This window comes from Corythoichthys intestinalis, chromosome 11, assembly GCF_030265065.1.
Source record: "Corythoichthys intestinalis isolate RoL2023-P3 chromosome 11, ASM3026506v1, whole genome shotgun sequence".
Taxonomy (NCBI): Eukaryota; Metazoa; Chordata; class Actinopteri; order Syngnathiformes; family Syngnathidae; genus Corythoichthys; species Corythoichthys intestinalis.
The window spans coordinates 5,542,553-5,568,229 of NC_080405.1; the positions used below are offsets into that span (position 1 = coordinate 5,542,553).

The window sequence follows — 25,677 nt, forward strand, 5'->3', positions numbered from 1 at the left end:
CATGGATCGCTTTAACAGAATGTTAATAATGTTAATGCCATCTTGTTGATTTATTGTTATAATAAACAAGCACAGTACTTATGTACCGTATGTTGAATGTATGTATCCATCTTGTGTCTTATCTTTCCATTCAAACAATAATTTCCAAAAAAAATATGGCACATTTTATTGATGGTTTGATTTGCGATTAATTGCGATTAATTATGATTAATTAATTTTTAAGCTGTAATTAACTCGATTAAAAATTTTAATAATTTGACAGCCCTAGTTGAAACACATCAAGAGACACAAATCTGGTGTCTTACAAGTGCAATCAGTTTATTGCAGTCAGGTCCTTGTTTCCCCAGGCCCCTCGTTGGTTAAACTGCCTGTGCTGGATAAGTTGTAACAAAGACCAAGACCACTGCGGCCCTTGAGGACCAGTTTGCCCACCTATAGTATAATTTAACGTGAGACAGAACCATAACCACAAAACTGATGAATGTAGAAGTATGACAATGGTGCTATATTCCTCTATCCTTTCTGTATGTACGCCAAAGAGTATCAAAAAGCTAAATTCTCCAGAAAATATTTATATATTGTGAGGGGTGAACAGCTTTGTGTTGGTATGACAGTAAAAGCAGAGATGTAATCTCATATTATTCTAACCATTCCCAGGTTGCCTGTTGTGTTAAACCTTTTGATCCCAATCAAGATCATTTTGAAAGTGGCACATGATAATTACGTATAGAATTTTAGCATCATGTGGATGATGCTTCAAAGTACACTCAGGAGCAGTTTACATGGTGACACTCTGAGAATATGACAAATTTCATATTTGCATTTATATGGTTCCGTTTCCATTCAAACGATGTCGTAATTCTGTGTAAAAACAATGTAGAAGTCATGCCAGGCCCTAGGGGGCAGTGCAGATTTACAAGGCGACAGCGAATGATGCACTTCCTCGAAACCAACAACCTCCTCAGCCCGGAAGACGACATACCCGCCCACTCAAAGAGCAATGGCATTTGTGTTTTGCTCCAAAAGGCATAAAAATTTAAACTTTAACTGTATTTGAATTAATATTATAAATATAAATATTATAAAAAGTTAATTAAAGCCGATGTTCTGCCATGTTTGCTGTACTTAATGTTTAGTAGCAGTGCTTCGCACGCCCAAAGTGACATGTGCGAGTGCGGACGTCATCGGCGATCGAGCTTTACATTCATATGGTTGTGGAGCAAGCCCCGCTATCGAATCCTTCCACTTTGGAGCCCGACATAAAAGGTTTGCCTCTTCGCCTTTCGTTTTCGCTGTCACCATACAAAGGCGAGGCCATTCCGCAACACAATTATTGTGTCTAAAGGCTGAGTTATACTTCTGCGTCAGACCTGCGCCGTCAAGGAAAACCCGATTTACGACCCTGCGCCATAGCCTGACGCGCTCCTATTGATTTTTCTAACCCTAGCGTCAGCCTAGCGTCACATCAACGCATATGACATGGCGGAAATGCTTAGACTTGTTTCCAGTTCAGCGTGAAATCACCGCCGTTGTAAAACATAATTTTTCTAAACGTAAAAATGGACCAAGCCGACGGGAGTATCATCGAAGAGCAAGTCTCGTCAAGACATTATTATGATTGCTAAATGGCAAGGTCGGCGATTGAAAAAAAAAAAAAATGAAAGAACCACCGAGACGTGAGTGTTCGGAATCGAGTGGCCATACGAAGCGGTGACCCAGTCGGCCAAAAACTGCCGGCTTTTTATCACTTTATGTCGTATTTTTGGTTGGTGCACTTCATCATTTATTGTGTACATATGTTTGCTGTGAGTCTGTGACTTATTTACGTGTCACACTTCAGGTATATGAAGAATAAAGCACAGGTTTGGTGTAAAAAGAGTTGGTTTGATCTTTAATTTTCAATAACAGACAATTCACACACAATACATCATCACTGATTGAGAGTGCCTCGGTGCTTTTTATGATAACGTTAAAATCAAGGCTCCCAACTCAGTTTGGGAAGTTCCATAGACACCAGAAATCTGCTATGGCTGGTTGTAGGACACGGCAAACAAATCGGGCTGGAGGGTTTTGCAGACCTTGGACGCAGTGCTCGACGCCAGTTTGACGCTAGCCGCCACAGTTAGCTGTCTCCACCCGAGTCTAGAACTCTCTGTGCGGCATCAAAAGTCTGCCAGATTGCCTCGAAACAGTCTTCTGCGTCGCCTGCCCCTCAACATTTGTATTATCAACATTTATTCAATGTTGATGAGCAGAAGATATACATTCTAGCGTTCCATCTTGCATTGTTTAGTTTTTCTCCGTTAAACTAGACTAGCGGAAGTCAACAAGCATGCACCAAAACCGTACAAACATAACGTCACACCCCTCTAGTGGCTTGGCGGCGAATTACAGAGCAACGCGTTCCCTCACCACAGACCTATCGAATGTTCATTGACGCCATAATCACTTCGCTGTCACCGCAACGCAGGAGTATAACTCAGGCTTTACTGTCACAGCATTACCATGTAAACGGCCCCTCAGTCAACACACGAAATGCTATCGCTGCTTTGAAACCTTTGATGGCTGTCTTGATTTTTATACTGTTGATATCATTGAGAAGGCTTTCAAGAGGCAGTCTGAGGAGCAGAATTCACACCAGAAACTGGATTTGGCCACAGAGAAGGACAGGCTCAGCCAACAATTTCCGTAGAAAAAAAACAACAACAACAACATTAGGAACTACAACACATAAACTTCCTAATGGTATTGACGGGTCCAATCAGGATAGTTATTAGGCTCCTGGAGAGCTTGCTGATGAGCTGATTATTTGATTCAGATGTGTTAAAGGAGGAAGACATGAAAAACAAGCTGGAGAGCGGCTCTCGAGGACCAGGGTTGCAGACCCATGGTTTAGACTGTATTTAAACATTCATACTTGAAAATATGATATGTTCATTAAATACATACAAAATAATGGAAACACCTTAAAAAACTGAACAAAAACTAATTTAATATGCTGTAGGTCCGCCTTTTGCGGCAATTACAGCCTCAATTCTCAGAGGTATTGATTCATACAACTTGTGAATTGTTTCCAAAAGAGTTTTAACCCATTCTTTAGTTAGAATACCCTCTATCTCTTTTAGAGATAATGGCGGTAAAAATCACCGTCTTTATTGAATCTCTAACACTGACCATAAATGCTTAATATGTTGAGGTCTGGGGATTGTGGCGGCCATATGAGATGCTCAACTTCATCATGCCATTCTTTAACAATTATGATGCCAAAATGTTAGGTGTTTCCATAATTTTGTCCAATCCCTGTATCACCTCTAACTCATTCCTCTTTTGGATGTTCAGTCTAGTCCATCCTAATAGTGGCAGTGATCCAAGATAATTAAACCATCTAATAAACAAAGCAGCTAATCACAGAAGTGTTTTGGGTTATGCATGTTAATAATATCTGACAAATCACTGGGGTAGAGGTCACTTAAGCTCCTTTCACATACTCCAAACAGCAGGACTTAACCGTGCAGCAGTTGTGTGTGAAAACAATTTCCCGTGTCGACTGACACAGAGTTTACGCGGCCATTTCACGGGTCGCGTCCTAATATCATGGTCAGGACTTTCCCGGGAAGCAGTGTGCGTGAAAGCAGGCATTAAAATAACGGGTCACAGCAGATGGCTGATGACTTAAATATCATGGCGGGCCGATGACACTTCCTCCCTCTTCGCAGTAAGACTAAAAGCGGCAAACAAACATCGCAATTATAAACATAGCAAACTGGAAACAGCTAAATTAAACTGAAAACATGACGAAATTAAAATGTCAATTATTATGGCCGGGCCAGGGTTCTCTCTCGCTAACTTTTAAAAATAAATATATATTTATATATGTATACTAAAACGATGTATGGATGTTAAACGAAGGAGTACTTGTTATAAAATAAATAATTTGAATTAAAAAAAAGAGAAGGCGCTGTATAGTCATTGCAGAGCGTGCCATACGCCCTTTTTAATCTTCGCCTCTGCGAGTCCGCAAAACCGCATCTGTTTATTTGTATTTAACAAACTTTTCCAGCGTTAGTTCGTTGTGTAAATACATTTATAGTGATCATAAAAATATGTAGACTATTTAAACATTAAGGAAACTTTCATGGGAGCGGGAGATTGACAGGCGGATCGGTGCAGTGTCTGCAGTGATGCGAACTCTGCACCGGTCCGTTGTGGTGAAGAAGGAGCTGAGCCAAAAGGCGAAGCTCTCGATTTACCGGTCGATCTACGTTCCTACCCTCACCCAGGGCTGGACTGGGACAAAAAATCGGCCCGGGCATTTTGAGCCGAGACCAGCCCACCAGGTATTGATGAAAAGACAATTAAGCCTATGAATGAAAACAAACTTTCTTGTGACAATGCTTTCACACTGTCTTGTTGGTGTATATATACTTAAACATAAACTTAAACATACACCATCCTTCCAGTCCCAATATTCTATACAGTACTTAGCGGATATCAAAAGGCTGCATGGTCTCGTTAACCTCCTGAACAATGTACAACGTATGATGGGATCCTGAAATTAGGACAGGGATTAATACGGAATAGAGGTGAGACATGATCATTGATGAATATATTAAAATGAATAAATGACAGATTTAGTGATTTTTTTCAGACTATTTATTTACTGCATCAATAAAAGTGCAAATCAATATATATCCACAGAATAGGCCCTCAAACACGGAGACCTTTAAAAAGTGAAAGGAGACAGAGGAAGATAAGTGATAAAGAATAACACTTTATGGACTTGTATGATCACAGTACTGGTTTCTAGAAAAATCTGGGAAAATAGTTGCATCATATACTCCATATAGTACTTACTTAGGGCAACTCCTGGACAAACAATGAACAAAGTATGATGGGATCCTGAAAAATAGGACACAGAGTTGAGATGAATATTAAAATGTGTAAATTACAGACTGTAACTATAAAAACACTCAGAGAGCACAGACCTGTTTGTATGTCTGTACCCTCATCTGTTACCTCACTGTGTCAAAAAAATGTGATAAGCCCCTATTTTTCTCATGTACTGGATCACAGTACCCAGAATATTGGCAGAATTCAAATCATAATGTATCATTTCATAGCAACTACCATGGCCATGTCCTGTATTTTTTTTTTTTTTACAAGCAATCTGGGCAATTTTCTTGGAGTTGCATACACATATGCTGAAAATCGCCCTATCCTGCAATGATAAAGAAGCCTTTAAAAAAATCCTGGATCAAGACAGCGATCCGGATCACCTCTAAATCTAAATTGAATCATCTCTTCCTTGTCCCAGAGTGGACATTTCCTGAAAATTTCATTAAGATCCGTCCATAACCTTTTGAATTATGCCGTACACAAACAAACCAACTTAGCAGAAGTAATTAAGTGATATTTTCACGGACTAATGTACTTACCATATCAATAAACAGTAACCTTGAACCTCCACTGCAGCAACACTTTGCACAGCAACACCAAATGCTTCCTCAAACATGGGAACCTTCAAAGTGAAAGGAGACAGAGGTGAAAAAGAATGTCACCTGATGGACTTGCTGTGATGATCACAGTGCTGGTATTTTTACTCAGTTGAATCATGTATTCTATACAGTACTTACTTAGAGGAATCCAAAAGTCTGCATGGTCAAGTGAACCTCCTGAACAAACATAGAACATGATGGGATCCTGAAAAAAGGACAGAGAGGAACAGAGATGAGATGAATATCAAAATGTGACCACGGCAGCCTTCCAAAAATGAGTGACAGCACCCTATAAGAGACAGTGAGAGGTTAAGGCTGGAAGAAAACAGCTGTTTGTATATACAATATCTAATTCTTATATTCATCCCACCTAGTGTCTTATGCATATGAGCCTATTGAGATGCACTAATTCTAAGTAATTCTGATATAAGCATTTTCTGAGCACGTTACTTGTTTGTGCTCAAGTAAGATGCAAAACCTTTTCTTTGGACTGTACTTTGTGCAATGACAAAGTTCAACTTGGCCAATTGAGACCACTCATAAACTGTCATATAGTTGAGATTTCGCACTTTTGACAGAAGTTTGAATGGAAACTACCAGGCTAGATCTTGCCTGTGTTGTCTTTCATAAAAAAAAGTTATGTGCTCGGACGCGCCGGCGCGTCCGCTCGACCTTATAAAGTTTTTTAACTACCTAACAAATAGAGATAATACTTAACTAACTAAATTAATAAAATAAAGTTACTTAAGCACTAACATAATTACAACTAGAATAGCATCATAGAAACCGTCCAGCATTAGAGAAACCCCATCATGTTAGTTTGCATGCACAGCTAGCTAAATTGCTTAACGGCCTAATTATAACTACTGGCGGTGTTAAGAGTTAGCGAGCGCAATGAAAATAAACTACACCCACGCTTAATTCATATCTGAACCAGATAGACTGCAGTTCAAAACTTCTTACCTGAAGTTCAGATTCCCCTCCACTCGGACCGCCGGCGGCCGCGGGTCTCTGCTCCTGCCTCCCCTTCCTCTCATCCAACTGACGGCCACTCCCGCCATCGTAACCTGCGGTTGCTGCTGTCACTGAAGAGGAAGCTCCGCCACCGGCAAACATCTGTGTTATTTTAACACATTTAGCGGCATCCGCATGAAGGGCTTGTCTCTTTCTATCTCTAATTTTTTCCGCGCCTCCTTTCCTTTTCTTGTAGTTATCCTTTTTGTTTATCTCCTCTCTCTGTATGTCTGAGTGATCAAGAGGGAGGGGCATCGGCCCTCGTTTGTAATTGGTCCAGCCCATAACCAATCTTGACTGATGGGCCGATCTACCAGTTTTGAGTACCAATGTGATTAATGCCGTTAGGGAAAAAAAAAAAAAAAAAAAAAAAAAAAATCAGGACCGGCCCAAAATCGCCATCGGCCCACCGGGCAAATGCCCGGTATGCCCGATGGCCAGTCCAGCGGTGCCCTCACCTATGAGGTCCCATTAGGTCACGACCCACAGCTCGTGACCTAATGAACAAGATCCCGGATACAAGTGGCCGAAATGAGTTTCCTCCGCAGGGTGTACGGGCTCTCCGTTAGAGATAGGGTGAGAAGCTCAGTCATCCGGGAGGGGCTTGGTGTCGAGCCGCTACTCCTCCGCGTTGAGAAGAGCCAGTTGAGGTGGCTCGGGCATCTGTTTCGGATGCCTCCTGGACGCCACCCTGGAGAGGTGTTCCAGGTATGTCCCACCGGCGGGAGGCCCCGGGGTCGACCCAGGACACGCTGGAGAGACTATGTCGCTCGGCTGGCCTGGGAACGCCTGGGAATCCCGCCGGAGGAGCTGGCTGAAGTGGCTGGGGAGCGGGAAGTCTGGACTTCCCTGCTAAAGCTGCTGCCCCCGTGACCCGACCCCGGACTAACCGGAAGATAATATATGGATGGAAACTTTCGTTTTTTTCTGCCAACCGAGAATTCGTTATAAAAGTTTTTTATGCGGACATCGTCACAAACGTGATCAAACAAAATGCAACCAGTCCGTTTTCCCAAGCAGCCAGCAGTGCTCTGTCCAGGTCTGACTGGCGCATCCCTTCCCTTTTCTCCTTGCCCTGACTCCTCAAAAATAAAACATAGAATTTCGGGGGTTTTCTTCAGGCCCGGGCCGGGTCAGGCTTCGATTTTTGAGGCCCGATTTTACCTCCAGCTTAAATACAGTCTTGATGAGCTTAAATTGGCTGCGGTCTGGTATGCTCCCTCCGGAAAAAAAACACGATTTGACCAACATCATGTTTAAAAAACTTTTCCAGCGTTATTTCATTGTGTAAATGCATTTATAATGATCATAAAAATATGTAGACTATATAAACATTAAGAAAATTTGCGTTTTTTTCTGCCAACTGAGAATTCGTTAGAAAAGACAGTTACGACATCGGGAACGCTCCCTCTGGAACAAAACGCAATTTGACCAACATTGTGACAGCTGAAGCGGACCAAAAATGACGTAATATCCGGTTATATAATCACGCCAGCAGCCCTCCCCGCACAGACAGCGCCAATGGGCAACACGGGTCAAGTCTGTGAAAGCTCCAACCAGCTTCATTCTCTGGACATCTTTTTGTGCGTGAAAGCACTGACGCGGGTAAATCCCGCGTCACTTTACACGGGAATTTCCCTGGATATGCGTGTGAAAAGGGCTTTGGTTAGGCTCAGCTCCGAACATTATGAACATCAAACACATCTTTATTCTCTACATCAAAGTAAAAAGATTTCAATGCCAAACAACACACAGTTCAGTCTGTTACTGCACAGTGTCACCTGTAGAAGCTTTTCAGGTTTGTGATTCTTTTTCATAATGCTATATTTTGAATCAAAGCTATTTTAACTCATACTATCCAGCATTATTCTTTTAACGATTTTAACTAAATGTGAGGTTCAAAAACTATAAACAGAATTAAGATACTAGTGTTACTTGTTTCAGATGAGTGCCTTTGTAATGGCTGTGTGATTGTCGAGTCTGTTCATTCAGTGTCATTTGGAAACATTTAAAAGAAAAAAAAAAAACTTTAATACAGCTTTGAAAAAAGATTTGTAATCAAAGAATGATGCATTTATTATACTGCTCAGTCTATATATGGCTAAATACTGTTAGTATGTGTGAATTTTGTGGATTGATTGTTGGCACAGTGTCTACTGAGTGAAGCCTCACAAAGATTCTGCCTGTAAAATGTGTCAAACAGTGTTTGACTATATTAGAATGAAAAACTCAATCACCAAAGAAATAATCAAGAGTGAGATGAGGATTACGTGTGAGACAATAACCCTCATCACTCATCCAATGTACAACACTTAATTGTGTCAAAAGACAACCATCCTTATAAAATTATCCATTTAAATAATGAAAAGTGGAATGAAAAGTGGTATGAAGAGATTATTGATTACCTCGTATTCCTAAGGCAGGAAAAAACATATTTGCTTGTTTTTTTTCTTTAATTGAACATGTATTTTATTCACATGAAATGTGCAACATATAAGAAGAGAAAAGTGTGTCTTCCATAACTCAACCTTAGCTGTGAAAACTTGATGGGCATGTGTATTTTATGTTGCAGGGGCATGGAAATATCTAATTCCACATCAAATTGTCATCCTGAAAATGTTGCTCAATCGTCGACCTGATGGAGCAAGGTACAACGACAACCCTTAGGTTGTAGACAGCCAGAACAGGGGCTATAATGGCTTAGTTGCCATACAAAACAGTAACATATGATTTAATTTTATCTGATTTTGAATGAGATTTAAAGATGAATTAATTAAGTGATGCTAATTCACAATGCACGTACTGCAGCACAGGTTGAATAATTTTGAACACAACTGTATTATATTCTTCTGTCCGAAAAGGTACTGCATAGAGCCCAGCATGTTAACAAAGTATCCCTCTTATATTTTTGTGTGCTTAATTCTCAATGTGCTATTTGAACGCAGTGGCTACCTGATAAAGACAAGACTAAGTGTTACGAGAAGGCTGATGAGGAGAGGAGACCTCACGCTCAGCAGCATCCAGACTGGTCCTGCTGCCACGACAATGTAAGTGTGTCTTTTGTGATGAATTCAACATCAGTCACTTATAATATCTAGTAGACGCTGAAGAATTAATGTGCTTATTTGTAGGGCAAAAATAAAGTCTGATTAAAGGAGCACGGAATCACCTACAGCAGCGCCGGCTTCTGAAATTGTGGAAACTAAAGGCTGACTGCCTTTGAACAACTCTTTACCTCTTCATCAACAGAGTTCATCAACCATATGAGTCTCTGACCAAGCTATCATGGCATTACCTGTATCCCTAGCTAGACATTGTATCATTCAAAAAGTGAAAAATGGCTGAATCGTGGCATGTAAACTGAAACTTGTCAAGCTTTCGGCAGCTAATAGCTTAAAGATATCAACTGTTTTCTATCTTTAAAGCCAACCATAGCTTCTTTGGGGGTTTGATGTCACTCCTGACAACCAATTCGAAAGTCGTTACTTCTCCTGTCGTCCCCGGACCACTTAAGATGACTCAGGCACTGCATGATCAGACACTTAATTTCAAGGGTCACAAGGATGCCGAAACAAGTGTCGACTTCAGCAATATGAAAGAGCTCCACAGACGGCATCGTGATGATCTGGAACATGAAACCTCAGAGGCGTGCATATCGTTTCCATTGGCATGAAGACTCCATCTCCTGCATCCAGTTGTCTCCCTCGGGACACCTGGTGGCCTTTTCCTCCAAAGATCAGACAGTACGCCTTTGGGTGCCCAACATGAAGGCTCAGTCAACTGTGTTCAAGGCTCACACAGCCACCATGCGTAGCTTTTCTGGAGACTGTCAGGCTCTGATCAAAGACAGATAATTGTCAAATTGACAGTCAAATTGTGGGCATTCCCCCGACAAACGTTCCTGTTCTCCCTCAGCCAACAAATCAACTGGGTCCGCTGTGCCAGTTTTTTTCCAGACAGTCGCTTGATTATTTCTTCTAGTGATGACAAAACCATCAAGCTGTGACATCAGGGACTTTATTCACTCTTTCTACAAACATGCAGGTTATGCAAACCAAGTGGAGTTTCATCCAAGTGGAACATGCATCGCTGTGGCGAGGTACAGACAATTCAGTCAAGGTGTGGGACATTCGATCCCTTTAGATGCTGCAACATTACGAAGTCCACAGTGGTTTTGTGAACAGTTTGTCTTTCCATCTGTCTGGTCATTTCCTCCTGACTGCATCCAACGATTCCGCAACCAAGATACTGGATCTTATGGAGCAAAAACTGTTGTTCACACTGCACGGACATCAGGGTGCAGTAAATCGTGTGGCCCTTTCCAGAACAGGAGATTACTTTGCCTCAGGAAGCTCTGATGAACAGGTAATGGTGTGGAAGAGCAACTTTGATGAGAGCAGTGACACACTCAAGAATCAGCAGTCCACTAACCAGGCCCCGCAACCTGCCCAAACAGCTGCCAAAATAGGTCGTGGTCACGGGGGAACTATGCATACCAACACCCACAGGATTACAATCACCAACATCCCCGGATGTACAAACAGCAGTTCCACGCCCACCGACGCAAATGTCAATGGGCAGCCATGTAAACCATTGCACGAAGTAACCCAGGCCCTGGAGAGACCTCCGACCCCCGGTCTAACCAACACATTTGAAAACATTCTAGATGAATTGGATATTCTCACATAGACTGTGTCCAAGTTGGAACATTGGCTGTCGCTGACTGAATAAAGACTGAAGGAATGTTTACAGACCCAGATGGATTCTCAAGCGTTTCTAGACGTTGCAAGCAAGCAAGCTAAATTTGATCTGATTTTGATTGAGATTGCAAAATTAATTAAGTGATGCTACTTCTCTATGCACTTACTACAGCGTGGGTTAAATAATCTTGAACACAACTGTAGTATATTCTTGTGTCCGAAAAGGTATTACATAGAGCCAGGCTTCTTATAGGTTTCCTCAAGTCAAATTTAAGACTTTTAATGAGCTAATTAAGACCATTAAAATATATATATATATATATATATATATATATATATATATATATACATATATAGACAATGAAAAACAAAATCCGTGAATTTGTGTTATTTTATTTCTCAAAAGTGGAAATGTGGAATGTGTGCAAGATATACTGTAAGAATGCAGCGTATTGAATAGGCTACTCACGCGACACCATCACAGCTCAGACTCAGACCACAGCCAAGTAGGAGCATTGTTGTTAGCATTTAGCGTGGCGAGCGTCATCTTAAATTCTCGGGCAACCGTAAAACCTCAGCTTTCATGGTTGCAGTGGACCCGAGCGAGGGGCGTAGCTCCACTCTCGCAAATCCACTTGCAATTGTAGCTGGGCTGGGATGCAAGGGGGCTGCAGTACTAGCAGCTAGCTGTCTAGTGTTAGCTGTTGTCACTTCGCTTATATTAGCAGCTTGCTGGCTGGCTTTAGCTTCTCATGAGGAGCTGGCTGGCTTCAACAGGCAGATTGAAAAACGCAGGCCATGGAGGGAGTTTCTTCCTCCCATGGAGGTTATGTGCTTGGATGATTTCTCATGGGACTCTAGCTAGCTAGCTCAGCTGAATCTTTTTTTCTGCATTTGATGCAGAAAGCCTCAAACTCACTGCTATCCACTGGTTTGAGCCAAAGGCGAAAGGATTGTTTACTCAACCACACTTTGTTGAATTTACATTTCCCCATCTCTCTAAAATGAAATGTATGAGTAGATGTGAAGAAAAATAAAATCTGTAGTGTAGAGCATGACGTTTTGTCGGGACCCGTCGTGACACGGGATCACGCGGGAATCCCGATTTTGATCTGGGGCAGCGTCGCGTTTTCAATGATAGGCTTCTCCGCCCTGTTTCTTTATTTCGGCTACGTTATTTAATCAAAATGACAAATGACACTTTTGTGGAGAACTGAGACACGGAGAAGTTACATATATCATTTTACGACCCAGATATGAAAATTCAATACTTTTTCAGGACTTTAAGGTATTCTTTACAAATTCATAAATTCAATGCTTTGATCTGGAACATTAAACCTCAGAGGCGTGCATATCGTTTCGATTGGCATGAAAACTCCATGACCTGCATTCAGTTTTCTACTTCAGGACACCTGGTGGCCTTTTCCTCCACAGACAAGACTGTACGCCTTTGGGTGCCCAATATGAAGGCTCAGTCAACTGTGTTCAAGGCTCACACAGCCACTGTACGTAGTGTGAACTTTTCTGAAAACGGTCAGGCTCTGGTCACAGCGTTAGATGACAAAACAGTCAAATTGTGGGCCCTCGCCCGACAAAGGTTCCTGTTCTCCCTCAACCAGCACATCAACTGGGTCCACTGTGCCAGGTTTTCTCCAGACAGCCGCTTGATCATTTCCTCGAGTGATGACAAAATCATCAAGCTGTGGGAAAAGAACAGCAGGAACTTTGTTCACTCATAATAGGAACATGCAGGTTATGCAAACCAAGTAACGTTTCATCCAAGTGGAACATGCATCGCTGCGGCTAGTACAGACAATTCAGTCAAGGTGTGGGATATTCAATCCCTTAAGATGCTGCAACATTACCAAGTCCACAGTACTTTCGTGAACAGTTTGTCTTATTCCTTCTGACTGCATCCAACAATTCCACAACCAAGATACTGGATGTTGTGGAGGAAAAACTGTTGTTCACACTGCACGGGCACCAGGGTGCATTCAATTGTGTGGCCTTTACGAGAACAGGAGATTACATTGCCTCAGGCGGTTCTGATGAACAGGTGATGGTGTGGAAGAGCAACTTTGACGAGAGCAAAGACACACTCAAGAATCAGCAGTCCGCTCTTTTATGTCAGTTTAAAACAACACTAACGCTGGCTAAATCACAGCCTCAAAGGCCTCTTTAATACCACGTCTGCATTTATCTAGCCTGAAAGACAGACGGACGCGATGACAGCGGTGGAGGAGATAAAAGCAACAACAACAAAGACCCGCATCCAGCAACGGATTTCTGATTGAAGCCTCCTGCAGTGAAGACGCGTTCAATCACATGTATGGCCCCAAGCCACCCAGGATCATCGTGTGGAGGAACGTTATCCTCAGGACCCTGTTGCATATAAGCGCCATATACGGCGTCCTCCTCGTTTGCACCACTGCGTTCGCTACGCTGCTCTGGTCCAGGCTTTGAGTTTTGATAACCGCTTGTGGAGTCACAAGTCATACAACGCCACCCTACCTTTAAGAATTTTTCTCGCTGTAGCCACCTCCATGTCATTTCAGAATGATATTTACGAGTGGGCCCACGATCACAGAGTCCACCACAAGTACTCTGAGACGGACGCCGACCCGCACAACGCTGTGCGTCGCTTCTTCACCCACATTGACAGGATGCTGGTGCACAAACACCCCAACGTAATTGAAAACGCAAGCAAGAGCTTCATGACCTGCTGGCCGACAAGGTGGTAATGTGTCACAGGTAGCACTACAAGCTGTCGGTGCTGATCATGTGCTTCTTCGTTCCCATGTTGGTGCTTTGGTACTCCTTGGGCGAGTCTCTGTGTGTGGCCTACTTTGTGCCAGCGCTTCTGCGCTACACACTGGTGCTTCTTCGTTCCCATGTTTGTGCCTTGGTACTTCTTTGGGCAAGTCTCTGTGGGTGGCCTACTTTGTGCCAGCGCTTCTGCGCTACACACTGGGACTTAATGCCACCTGGCTGGTCAACAGTGCTGCTCACACGTGGGGCAACCGGCTGTAAAACCAGAGCTTCAAACCACACAAGAACAGGTTTGTCATATTCAGCATTATAGGCGAAGGATTCCACAACAACCATTACGTATTTTCATTTGACTACGCCACAAACGCTGCTTCATCGACTTCATGGGCTTCCTGGGGCTCGCCAAGGACCGCAAGCGAGTATCTCACAAGATTGTTGTGCTTACGCGAGCTCAGCGCAGAGGTTATGGCAGTTACTACTTTGGGCAGTCGTAAAAGAAAAAGAACAACCAGATATCGCCGAGCTTGAAATGAAAAAAAAAAACTCTCCACGAGTCCTTTGTTGACGTCGTTTAATCTTTTCATCCACAAAACGGAGGTTAAATCGGCTTTACGGTGGGCCTTTACCACCTTTTTGCTAGTTTTTGTGGTTTTCGTAGCTGTGACTAAAATTTGTGAAGCTGATGAAAAAGGACAAAATACACGATTTAGCTAAGCTCTCAGCCTTTCAACACTTAGTCAGGCTTTGTTCTACGGTAAAAGTTTTGGATTCGACGTGAATTCATTTGGAGAAAAGTCAAATCTTTGCTGTCTGTATTCAAAGGTTGCTCATGTAGCCACTTTGGTTTGTATTTTGTTAAGCCGTTAACAATCCCATTAAAAAGTTATTCGTTTAAAACAACCCAAACATTTGAGCTGACTGGTTGGTCTCGTGATTACAACCGAAGCAAACTCATGACAAATAGTTCATTTTGTCATAAAATTTAAAGATTAAGCAGTTTATTTAGTGCCATTTTTTTGTGTGTGTGCTTTGTGGATGTTTTGGATATTCTCGTGGCGTGCATGGCTTCGCTTCCTCTCTCGCGACGTTTTTATACAACATCGCCACCGGTCGATGTAGCAGCCGGGTCATGTGACCATCTGGCCATCCATGCATGATGAGGATGGTGATACACTATGTGTTGTCTGTACGTGGCGTAAACCTCTATCCCCTTTCGAGTGTCGGGTTTTACAGAATGCTTCAATGATCTTATTTATTATTGCGTTCTTTTTGGTACTGGTTAACAAAGCGTTGCTCTGATCAGAACCATTTAACCTTGAAAAACTGTTTTGTAAATTGTATCAGGAATTGGAGTGACTGTTTATTTTGTCCCCCTCGACCATCTTTTAGAAAGAGTCAGGAAACTACCAAATGCCTTATGACTTGCATCCATTCCTGCTCGTCAAACCCATTCTGTCCCAACAAATACAGGATTAAATAAACTGAAACTTAAGTCCAGGTTTACAGAAGCATTGTTGGTATTTGCGAATGGACGAAGCAATTTACACTGGAGGAAAAAATGTCTTCTTTTAAATGCTCAAATTTGAAATTGTGCCCTGACCCCAATGTCTTTCTTCCAACGAATGTGCCAAGTTATAAATGATGCCACACACCGTGCAAGCCGACCCACCCCCCAAATAATGATGTTGTTCCAAAAGTGACAAGGATTTCAAAAAGGTTGGAAGTCTTTAATTGTTTTGTCAACTGCTTTATTCTGGAAATAAAAGTTCACAATATTTCCAAAAACAAAAAAAAGAATCAGCAGTCCACTAAACAGGCCCCGCAACCTGCCCGAACAGCTGCCAAAATTGGTCGTTGTCGAGGGGGAACTATGCATACCAACACTCACAGGATTACAACCACCAAGATCCCTGGAAGTACAAGCAGCAGTTCCACCTTCACCAACGCAAAGGTCCAGTCTTGTTGGAATGGAAAGATAAGACACAAGATGGATATATACATTCAACATACGGTACATAAGTACTGTATTTGTTTATTATAACAATAAATCAACAAGATGGCATTAACATTATTAACATTCTGTTAAAGCGATCCATGGTTAGAAAGACTTGTAGTTCTTAAAAGATAAATGTTAGTACAAGTTATAGAAATTTTATACTAAAACCCCTCTTAATGTTTTCGTTTCAATAAAATTTGTAAAATTTTCAATCAAAAAATAAACTAGTAGCCCGCCATTGTTGATGTCAATAATTATACAATGCTCATGGGTGCTGAAGCCCATAAAATCAGTTGCACCCAAGCCCCAGCAGAGGGCGACAAAACTCCCAAAAACACAAGTAACAAGTGGACATTGCACTGTGCTGTGATTTTAATCTGTTTGAGCTGGGCATGTGCGTTAATTGCGTCAAATATTTTAACGTGATTCATTTTTTAAATTAATTAGCGCGATAATAACGCGATAATTTTGACAGCCCTAATAATTACATATTTTTGTTTGACACGAGTTTGACACATTAAAGCAAAATTTTACAAAAGAAAAAAAGTACTATTGGCCCAGAGCAATGAAAAGATTAAACTAGCCAATAATATATAAAATAGCAAAAATAGTGTTGCAGGCACCAGAATATGGCACCATTCACAATTATATGAATCCTGAAAAATACAGGTTAAATGCATTAAAGATGCGCACGATGACGCCAGCTTGCCGTTGTTCATCAGGAATCTTTACACAATTCAACATAAATACTGTCTGCTTTGTCTCATTTATATTATTCAGTTCGAACGTTACTGTATTATTACTGTCAATTTAAACAGTCCATACTTTCCAACACAATTGTTGGTTCTTTTAAATTCTTTGTAATACAATCAGTCTAATACAAACAAGATCAGTTACTCTAACATCTGCTACTATTTTCCAAAAATCCGTTTTGGCTCTTTCAACACTATCAAAGTGCATTTACGGTACATGTCAATCAAACATGAGAGACTAATAACCGCTATGAACATATTTACATTTATATTTTTGTTTCAAATTTTAACGAAAATATATATCATACATAAACGAAAACAGTGTAATTATTAACAAAACACGTTGTACTGGTATACAGAGGAGATGCGATGCCCACAGTTCAACCGACCGTTACACAAAGAAAAAGAGAGCGCCATTTTGAGCTCGTCATTCCAATTAGACAATGGCTCAATATAAAGTAAATACGCACGTAAACAAATTCATTTTTGGCCCAAAACGTAAATTATAGACTCATTAACTACTCTGAGATGTTTGGTGTCATTTACTCACTTGAAAAATACAGGTTAAATGCATTAAAGATGCGCACGATGACGCCAGCTTGCCGTTGTTCATCAGGAATGGGAACATGGCTGCGCGCATGCGTCATTAAGACTAAAGCCCCGATACTTTGCTCTGAACAGCGGTCCAACGGCGCCACCCACAGACCACTCCAAACATCCTCACCCGAGAAAACAAAGTACACGTCACATAAATTGGACCCATACGCCTTCTGGACTACAAAATTAGAAATCCCACACACCAATGTGATCACACTTTTGGGGGCATCACAATAGCTCAACCATCTAGGCCTACAGCAGCAAAAAGAAACATAGGCCTAACCTTCTTATTAATCCAAAATATAAGAGTAAACAATCACAGCCAATTTCCTAGACAACAAATGCTTCATTTCTACATTTTTTAGTACACCAATGTGGACTTATTTTAGCTGTATACGCCTGTTTGCATGACTGTGAGCAAAGCGTCCAACAAAGTCATCTAGGTTCAACAACCTTGCCCTTCTCCTCTCAATACTGAGCACTCCAAGGTTACTAAGCCTGTCATCAGTCATTGTTGTCCGCAAATGATTTTTAATTAGCTTTACCCAGAGGAAAATTTTATTGCTCAAAGCTTGCTCTTCTATAGCTCGGGAGATAAATTTGAGATTCTCATCTTAGCCTCATTGCAGTTTCTATTTTGTCTAAAATGTTTCTCAGATGTTTCTCCTAAAATTCACTAGGAGAAATAGGTGAGACAATAAATTAGAGGGAATCATACTTGAGACTTAAGGGAGATAGATACCTTGCTAATCTCAATTCAGTGTTTTTAATGGCTCCTTTTTCTCCTTTGAAAAAGAAAATGAGCATTATTGGAGCTACTATGGAGAAATATACGGGTCTCTCGCTCACTCTCCCTCTCATGCGCGCGCGTCTGCGCGCACGCACACACGAGACACTTAAATCATGTGACCCTCTCCTCCCACCTGACTGGATTCACCATTCTAAACACAGATCATCAACTTCATAACATCTTGATGGACCAAAGAAACAATGGTGGACACTACTCTCTCGCCACTGCATGACAGAGGGATACAGAAGATACACCCAAAGCCATCATGCTTTATCATTCTAGAACAAATGGCTTTAGTGAAATCCAACACAGTCATTGTACTTGAAAATTGAGTACTGTTGAGAATTTTTGTCAAAGAATGTGGGCGGGCAAGTGGTGCGGACCCAAACGCAGGCAAATGGAGGCAAGGCAGACAGGCGGGCAAACATTTTTTAATTAACACCAACCAAAAACAAAGTGTAAACAATTTACAACATTTCAAATAGCTATAATAACATCAACAGCCATAATATTAACAACAAAGTTCAACACAGTTTTTAAGACAGCAAACAAAAATTAAGTCTCTAAGCCCAGCAGTATTAGGGCTTTGAACACTGCAACAAATGTCTAAGTACATCTAGAATTTATGTTGTACCCCTCATGCGACATTTGTTGATCAAGGCTTTTTTCGACTGGTGTCCATCTTATCCAGCGTACTGCAGCGCATGGTGTAAGCTGCCAGTATAAAAGAAAGCACAAATTAGAAATTGAACTAGAAACTAATTTCTGGAGAAATTACTATGGGGCTTTGCTGTGTGGAGATACAGATCTTAGCCCTGCCCAGATTGGTTTGGGGACATTTCGAGGTTGGAAATGAATGGGAAATTTGGACGTCCATGACCGTCAATGGCTTCGACTTACATATGCGTCAATGAAGTCCAAGTACATTGACGTCAATAGAATCTACATACTTGGCTGTCAATGGCATGGACGTACATAGCCCTCATCGGCAATTGAGTACTTGTGTTTCAATGCAATGTGGATGACAATGGAAATGAATGGGAAATTTGAACGCCCATGGCAGTCAGTGGATTTCAGGTACATTGGCATCAATAGATTCGACATACATGGCCGTCAACGGCATCAATGCGATGTAAATTACATTACAAATGAATTAGAAATTAGGACGTGGCATCCCATTAAAAATGAATGGAAAGTTTTTGGCAAATTTCCAAGGAACCATAATTTTCCCCCCCAAAATTCTGTATACAACTTTTATGCCACTCATCATACTAGAATTTTTGATGCCCCAATGATGACTTTTTTTTTGTTGTGAGAAATCAGCGTTCACATGCGAACGGAAAATTTTTCGAGGCCGGTTGAAAAATTCATTTGCAAATCGAATATATATATCAAATGCATTTCATTGTATTTTTTACTTTTTCTCATTTCAAATAATGGGCAGCTAAAACAGTTCAGAAAATTGTCAAAACATTTTAAAGAATAAAGTCTAAAATTGCAATCAAGTTGTAATAGAGTTCTGCAGGTCGCAACAATTAAAAAGCTTTTTGCAAATTGATGCCTATAATGGAATTCCCCCCCCCCATTTTCTGAGTCGCTTATCCTCAACGAGATAATTTTGATTTTAAAAGAACATCTTTAAATCAATCAATCACCACCACCCCCAATGTAGAGATAATTGTATGAATGGAGTTGCAAAATTCTGTCACCAAAATATACAGTTTCAAGTGATGTTACGCTCCCTTTTCTAGACATTTCTTTAAAAAAAATCCTGTAAATCAGTATTTGTGCCCTAAACTGCCAATATTGATAATAATCCCAGTGATCAGACACTAATAAACAAAATGGTTATTATAGTGTCCAATGCAAGTTAAAAATAACAATCACTTTAAAAATTAGATAAGCCGTGTAGTAAGATAATAACTCAATTACCACCTTGGTCATCTCTGGGTGAGTCAGGGTCTGGGTCATAAAAGCTCATCTTCTTCGGTGGGTATCGCGCTCTTTTGGGCATCTTTTTTTTATTATTTCCTGCTGGGCCATTCAATCTGAAATATAATACATTTTAATTTTAAAAAGTGGTTCAATGTCTTATTTGGTTTTACACTGTCATAACATCTCATAATTTGGTACAGCAACTTCTTAATATCTTTAGATACACAGATTGTGTTCATTTAACCATATTAGACCACCAAAGGACTGAAAAATATCATTTAAAATCCCCCATACCAATCATCGTAAAACAAAGAGACATTAAAGTAAAAATCCATGATGATCCATGATGTTAAGATTTCTGTAAGAAGTGCACTTTTCTTGGACAAGTTGTTGGGCTCTACTGTCCTGTACACTGCTCCTAAAAAAAACTTTTTATTGCTAATATATCGTGAAAAGCTCTCAATTCCCTATGTCTCAAGTTTTTAATGTTAATAGGGTGACCATAATTTGATTTCCCCAAAAATAGGCAGAGCAGCATGTCCTCGGGGTACTTAAATGATACGCAGAATTTACTCAAAGATGCCTTATAACTACAGTTTTAAAGTATGCCTTCTCTGTATGGATAGAATATTCCGTTATACAACAAAATAATCTCCATATCCAGAGACACAAATTCAGATAGGCTTCCCAGATGTTTTTCAACATGCAACATTTATTTTGCCAAAAATAATCTCCCTTGGCTGTTTCCAAAGAAGTCATCCTTCTACCGTCCAATTCAGCCGATCGGTGTACTTCCGCCAGCTGTCTGGCTTCATGGCACAATTGTAACGCGTGTGTCAAACATAGAGCTCAGAGAAAACAAACCAGCGAGCGCAGGGGTCGGGAGATTGAGGGAGAGCGGGAGGGGGGCATTGAGCAGATAACTGACCATGGAAAACCGGAGGTATGATCCTTTTAATTTCAAACGAGTAATTATGAAGGAACTCTTCACTATTAAAACTAGGAACTGTTTTCTCCACCAGAGGGCACTCATGCTCTTTGGACGAATAATGCCTCATTTATAGATTTTTTTTTTCTCATTGGAATTCAATGATTTTTTTCCCCCTTTGGCTTAATGTGGTTATGCAATGGAATTTCTTTTTTTTACAGTATCATTAAAACAACAGTTCATACAGATAATGTTGCGCTCAGGAAAAAAATACAATTGTTAAAAAAAAAATATATATATATATATATATTTTGAAATAATGCTACGCTTACATGAGTGACATTTTTGCCTACTCTACCCACCTTTGGACACCCCAATGTAAACTCGTTGCATGAAGCTAGAGAAAATGGGTCTCACTGCAATGAGAAGATGTTCCAATTGTACACAATTTATGTAACTCCAAGACTGTCTAGGGCCACTGTTTGTAGAAATAATTCCAAAGTTAATATTTTTACATGAATATGTTTACTTCAGTAAATTCATGGCCCCCCCAAGCTAGCTAGCTCGCTTCACTATTTGCCACTTATTGCCGACCAGTTCCCCCCCCCCCAAAAAAAAACTATCAGAACTAGCATAAACACAAGCCATATAAATTATACCCAAACTCCGTTCGACAAAGATGTTACTTACCCTCTTTTTTGTCCTGAAACGGTTTCTTCCTCCATTCCTCCTGACACCAACTTCATGAGTACGACTTGACGTCGTTAGGTCAGCCTCCCCCTTATGAGTTAACCAATGACGAAGCAGCATTTGTGACTGATGGCGCTTTCTTCCAATGTAGACGTTAGGTCTGCATTATCTTCAGGGTTGAAAGTTCACAGTGTTTCGCGCCACATACAGCTTGACAGTGCATGAAGAAAACAGCGCTGCAGCGCCGGTCAACGCTGAGTGGTTTCAGCTGCATTTTAAGTAAGAATTAATTTACAAAACTGTTCTTTTTATACGCATGACTACATAAGGCTAATAAAAATAAATAAATAAATAAAAATCTTTAAAAAAGATATTCATAAATTGAGTTTATTTGGCTTCATTAATATACAATACATTTTCAGTTCTTGGAGTTTTTAAAGCCTTGTTTTCATTTTAATTTAAGCTAACTGAAATGTTTACATCATCATTAATTCAATATCATATTATTTCGTTTTTATGAAATTTAATGACCTTATATTATACCATCATAATAACAATTTTAGAAGGGTAACATTATTACACATCAGTAAGAGTTTTCCTTTGTGCATTTTGTACCTACCGGTTTGTAAATGTACCACCGTGATCGTTTTCATTACGATTATTGATTTTTTTCTAACTATATGTTAATCAATTTCTCTTTATATATAATAACTATCTCTTCATATATAATATACTTTATAATTATTCAATTACTATAACCCTTTTCATTCTGAATAAGTTGCATACCATATTTTGTGCACTTCTATATGTAAAATCATATTTATGAACTATCTATGCCTTTTTATCCCGTCATCCCCAACTTCATTGACCCTGCAGCTCCATTTCTGACACCAGTAAAGCATGAATATTGCTCCTCTATAGAGGATACAGATAAGTTTGATTGTGCGGTTCATTTTCAGAAGATTGGACTATTGCAGCAGTATATTTACAGGTCTTGATTAATAAAAAAAATTTTTTTTTAATCAGTCAGTCAGTCAGGACGCTGCAGCTAGTACAGAATGCTGCTGCCAGAGTCCTTACAAATACAGTACAAGGAAACTAGACCACATTACACCAGTTTTGGAAATCATTACACTGGCTTCCAGTGAGTCAAAGGATAGACTAGAAATTGATACTGCTCGTCTATAAAACGCTTTCATGGCCTTGGACCAAAAGAATCATAGACACCTCTAAGGTAGTCTGGAACCGATCTGTTGTATGTTCCAAGAACAAGAACCAAGCAGGGTGAGGTAGCATTTAGTATTATGCTCCTCACCTCTGAAACAAGTTACCTGAAGGTCTGAAGTGTGCTCAAACTGTTAGCTCCTTTTAGATCAGGACTAAAATCGCTTTTGTTTATCACAGCATATCCATAACGCTCTATATATTTTAACTTTCAAGCAATTTGCTTTTTATTCATTTTAAGTATAATTTTATTACCTGTTTCAATTCTTTTTTTTCTTTTTTAATTTCATTTAGATTCTCAACAATAATATACTGTACATTGTACTTACAACAGTGAATGACGATAGTCCATTTCTCGATACATTACTTTTTTAACGGAAACAACAACAAAAAAGAAATTAAATAAATAATAAATTAATTAAAAAGTACATAAATAAACAACATACAGCAACTTAAAACATTTGGGAGCACATCTGATATTGTTTTCTTACCCCCGAAAAAGTAAGGAGCTACTTTCTCTGTTGAGCATCAGTTGAAATCTATTCTAATTGGTTTCACGTTTGTCCAGTTGGACCATATCAAATAAAATGTATCAATCTCTAATTTAAGTTAAAATGACAGCTTCTCCATGATGTAAATTTCATGTACAATATCTATCCATTCCTCAACAGTTGATTTTTTTTAAAGCCATTACCTGGAAATAGATTTCTTGGAGGCTGCTAATAGAATATTCAACAGTTTTTTTATCATTGACTTTTCATTGTCTTTGTTATAACTTTCTTTTGAACTAATGTTTTTGATTTTTTAAAATCATTTTATCTCTGGTCGTGGTTATTCATGTGATGTAAAGCACTTTGAATTGCTTTGTGTTGAATTATGCTATACAAATAAATTTGCATTGCCTGAGAATCCAACGAGTGCTTGTGGAGAGCTCTTCATTTGCTCTGTCTGAGTTCAGTATGAGATGCATGAACGGAAGTTGTGATAAGAGTAGACTGAGTTCATCGAGAGATCTCTCTGATTTCTCTGCCTGAGATCACAAATAGACAGAAAAGTTGAGAAACTCTGAGAATTATATGAGAGCTCGTTGAGATCTCTTCTGAAACTTAAAAGGAGACTAAATTGAGATTTAGTGCATTTTATTGCTCCAGAGAAAAAACTGAGACACAGGAGAAATAAACCTTAGTCTCAGTTTGGCGTCACACAGATCTCACAGTTGTCTAGGAGAAATAAATGAGATATTTTGGAGATCTCTTTTCAGATTTTCTTTTCCTCTGGGTAGTGCTGATAAGCTGCGCTCACAACTAGCACTGCACACAAGCAAGGCCAGAGCTATTCGGCACAAGCAAAAAAGCTGATGAAACACCTCTTTGTATGGTTCAAGGAACGTTGTAAAATCCAAAATATCGGTCATTTCAGTCCCACACTGTGCTTTTCTTTGTACAACCTTCTTTGCCTGATACAGTTCAAGTTTTAGGTCATCAACATCACAGTCATACAGACGGCCAAAACGTAAAACTGTTGCTTCCTCTAGAAAGCTTTAACCCTTAGGGTTAAGAGCTTGTATACCCTTCATTATGTCACAGTTGTTCTCATATGTGCGACCTTTCTATTTTCAGCTTTTTTTTTTTTTTTTTTGCGACCCATACGCGAGTAGGCTTCTTAACTGCACAGCTAAATGCTGATAATAATAATAATACTGATAACATATTGTCGAGCTAATGTTGCTAACGTTAGCTCCTTAACTTCAGCTACACAAACGTTACCTAATCACCTGCAACATACTTATACATTAAACAATAACATTCGCGATTTTTTTCACACTTTGAACATTTTCACTTACCTCAATTAAGTGAGTTAGTGTTTAACCACCGCAGTGGTAGTGTTCTCAGGAACCATATGAACATGAAAGAGGTCCAACTTCTGTTGTGAATGCATGAAATTGACCTTCTTTCTGTGCGTCCTATTCGCAAAACCGGTTATACAGTTGGGTACAAAATAATTAAAGATAATATTTCCCAACTTCAAAACACTTTTAAATTGTACCTTTATACATATGCGGGGAAAAATATTTTTGTGCAATTAATTTACCCCCTCTTTTTTCTCCCTAAATGGCGTACCGCATGCATGCTATTTTTAGACTGTGACGTCGCATCGTAAAGCGGAAGTAAAGCCGAAGTGGGACATTATAGACCCGCCCACACCTCCGTGAAGTTGGCCCCCCCATCAGACGCAAATGTATATAAAAATTATGTCAATCGTTTGTGTTATGATTGTGCTTGTTTGTGCTGCAAAAAGTTTCGTTGTGCCATGATTGTTTTGCAGTTATTAACCCTTGAGAGTCGAAGGACGCGCCGGCGCGTCCTCAGCGCACTTCGTCTTTGAAGCGCCCTCACATTTTAATTACGTCACCCACATGCTGTTGGTTGGTCTCGTTTTAAAGTGCGGAAGTTGAGGTTTACTCTCGTTATTATTTGAAGTCAATCGACCAACTAGAACGTGAGATATTGTCATTTAAGTTTTATAGTTTTATTGTCCTCTCAAAAAAACATTAAAACGCTGCATGGATCATTTGTTTATGTCTATATTTCCATCATTTCTAGTCCTTTTTCAAAACGGAAGCTCCATGAAAAAAACACAAATCAAACGAACCCTTTCGAAGTCACAGTGGAAGCACAAAATGCGTTTTTTTTTAATAAATATAACTGCGGTGCGAGGTTCAACCGAACGAGAGGGAGGAGTGTTCTGAAGCAGCGAGGTGGCGAGCGACGGCCAGTTGGATACTGC

General features: G+C 40.1%; 1 long non-coding RNA gene and 3 pseudogenes across 1 annotated transcript; 3 read left to right on the plus strand and 1 right to left on the minus strand.

Annotated features, from left to right (window-relative positions):
• Window positions 1-4,871: 4,871 nt before the first annotated feature.
• LOC130923625 (uncharacterized) lies at window positions 4,872-5,856 on the minus strand. The gene is made up of 3 exons (XR_009064737.1): window positions 5,634-5,856; window positions 5,436-5,518; window positions 4,872-4,899 (listed from the first exon to the last, which is right to left on the minus strand). It is a non-coding gene; the product is annotated as an uncharacterized LOC130923625 (long non-coding RNA).
• A 2,406-nt stretch (window positions 5,857-8,262) lies between these two features.
• Window positions 8,263-11,501, plus strand: LOC130924266 (POC1 centriolar protein homolog A-like; annotated as a pseudogene).
• A 390-nt stretch (window positions 11,502-11,891) lies between these two features.
• LOC130924101 (POC1 centriolar protein homolog A-like) lies at window positions 11,892-13,537 on the plus strand (annotated as a pseudogene).
• Window positions 13,535-15,114, plus strand: LOC130924102 (acyl-CoA desaturase-like; annotated as a pseudogene).
• Window positions 15,115-25,677: the final 10,563 nt, after the last annotated feature.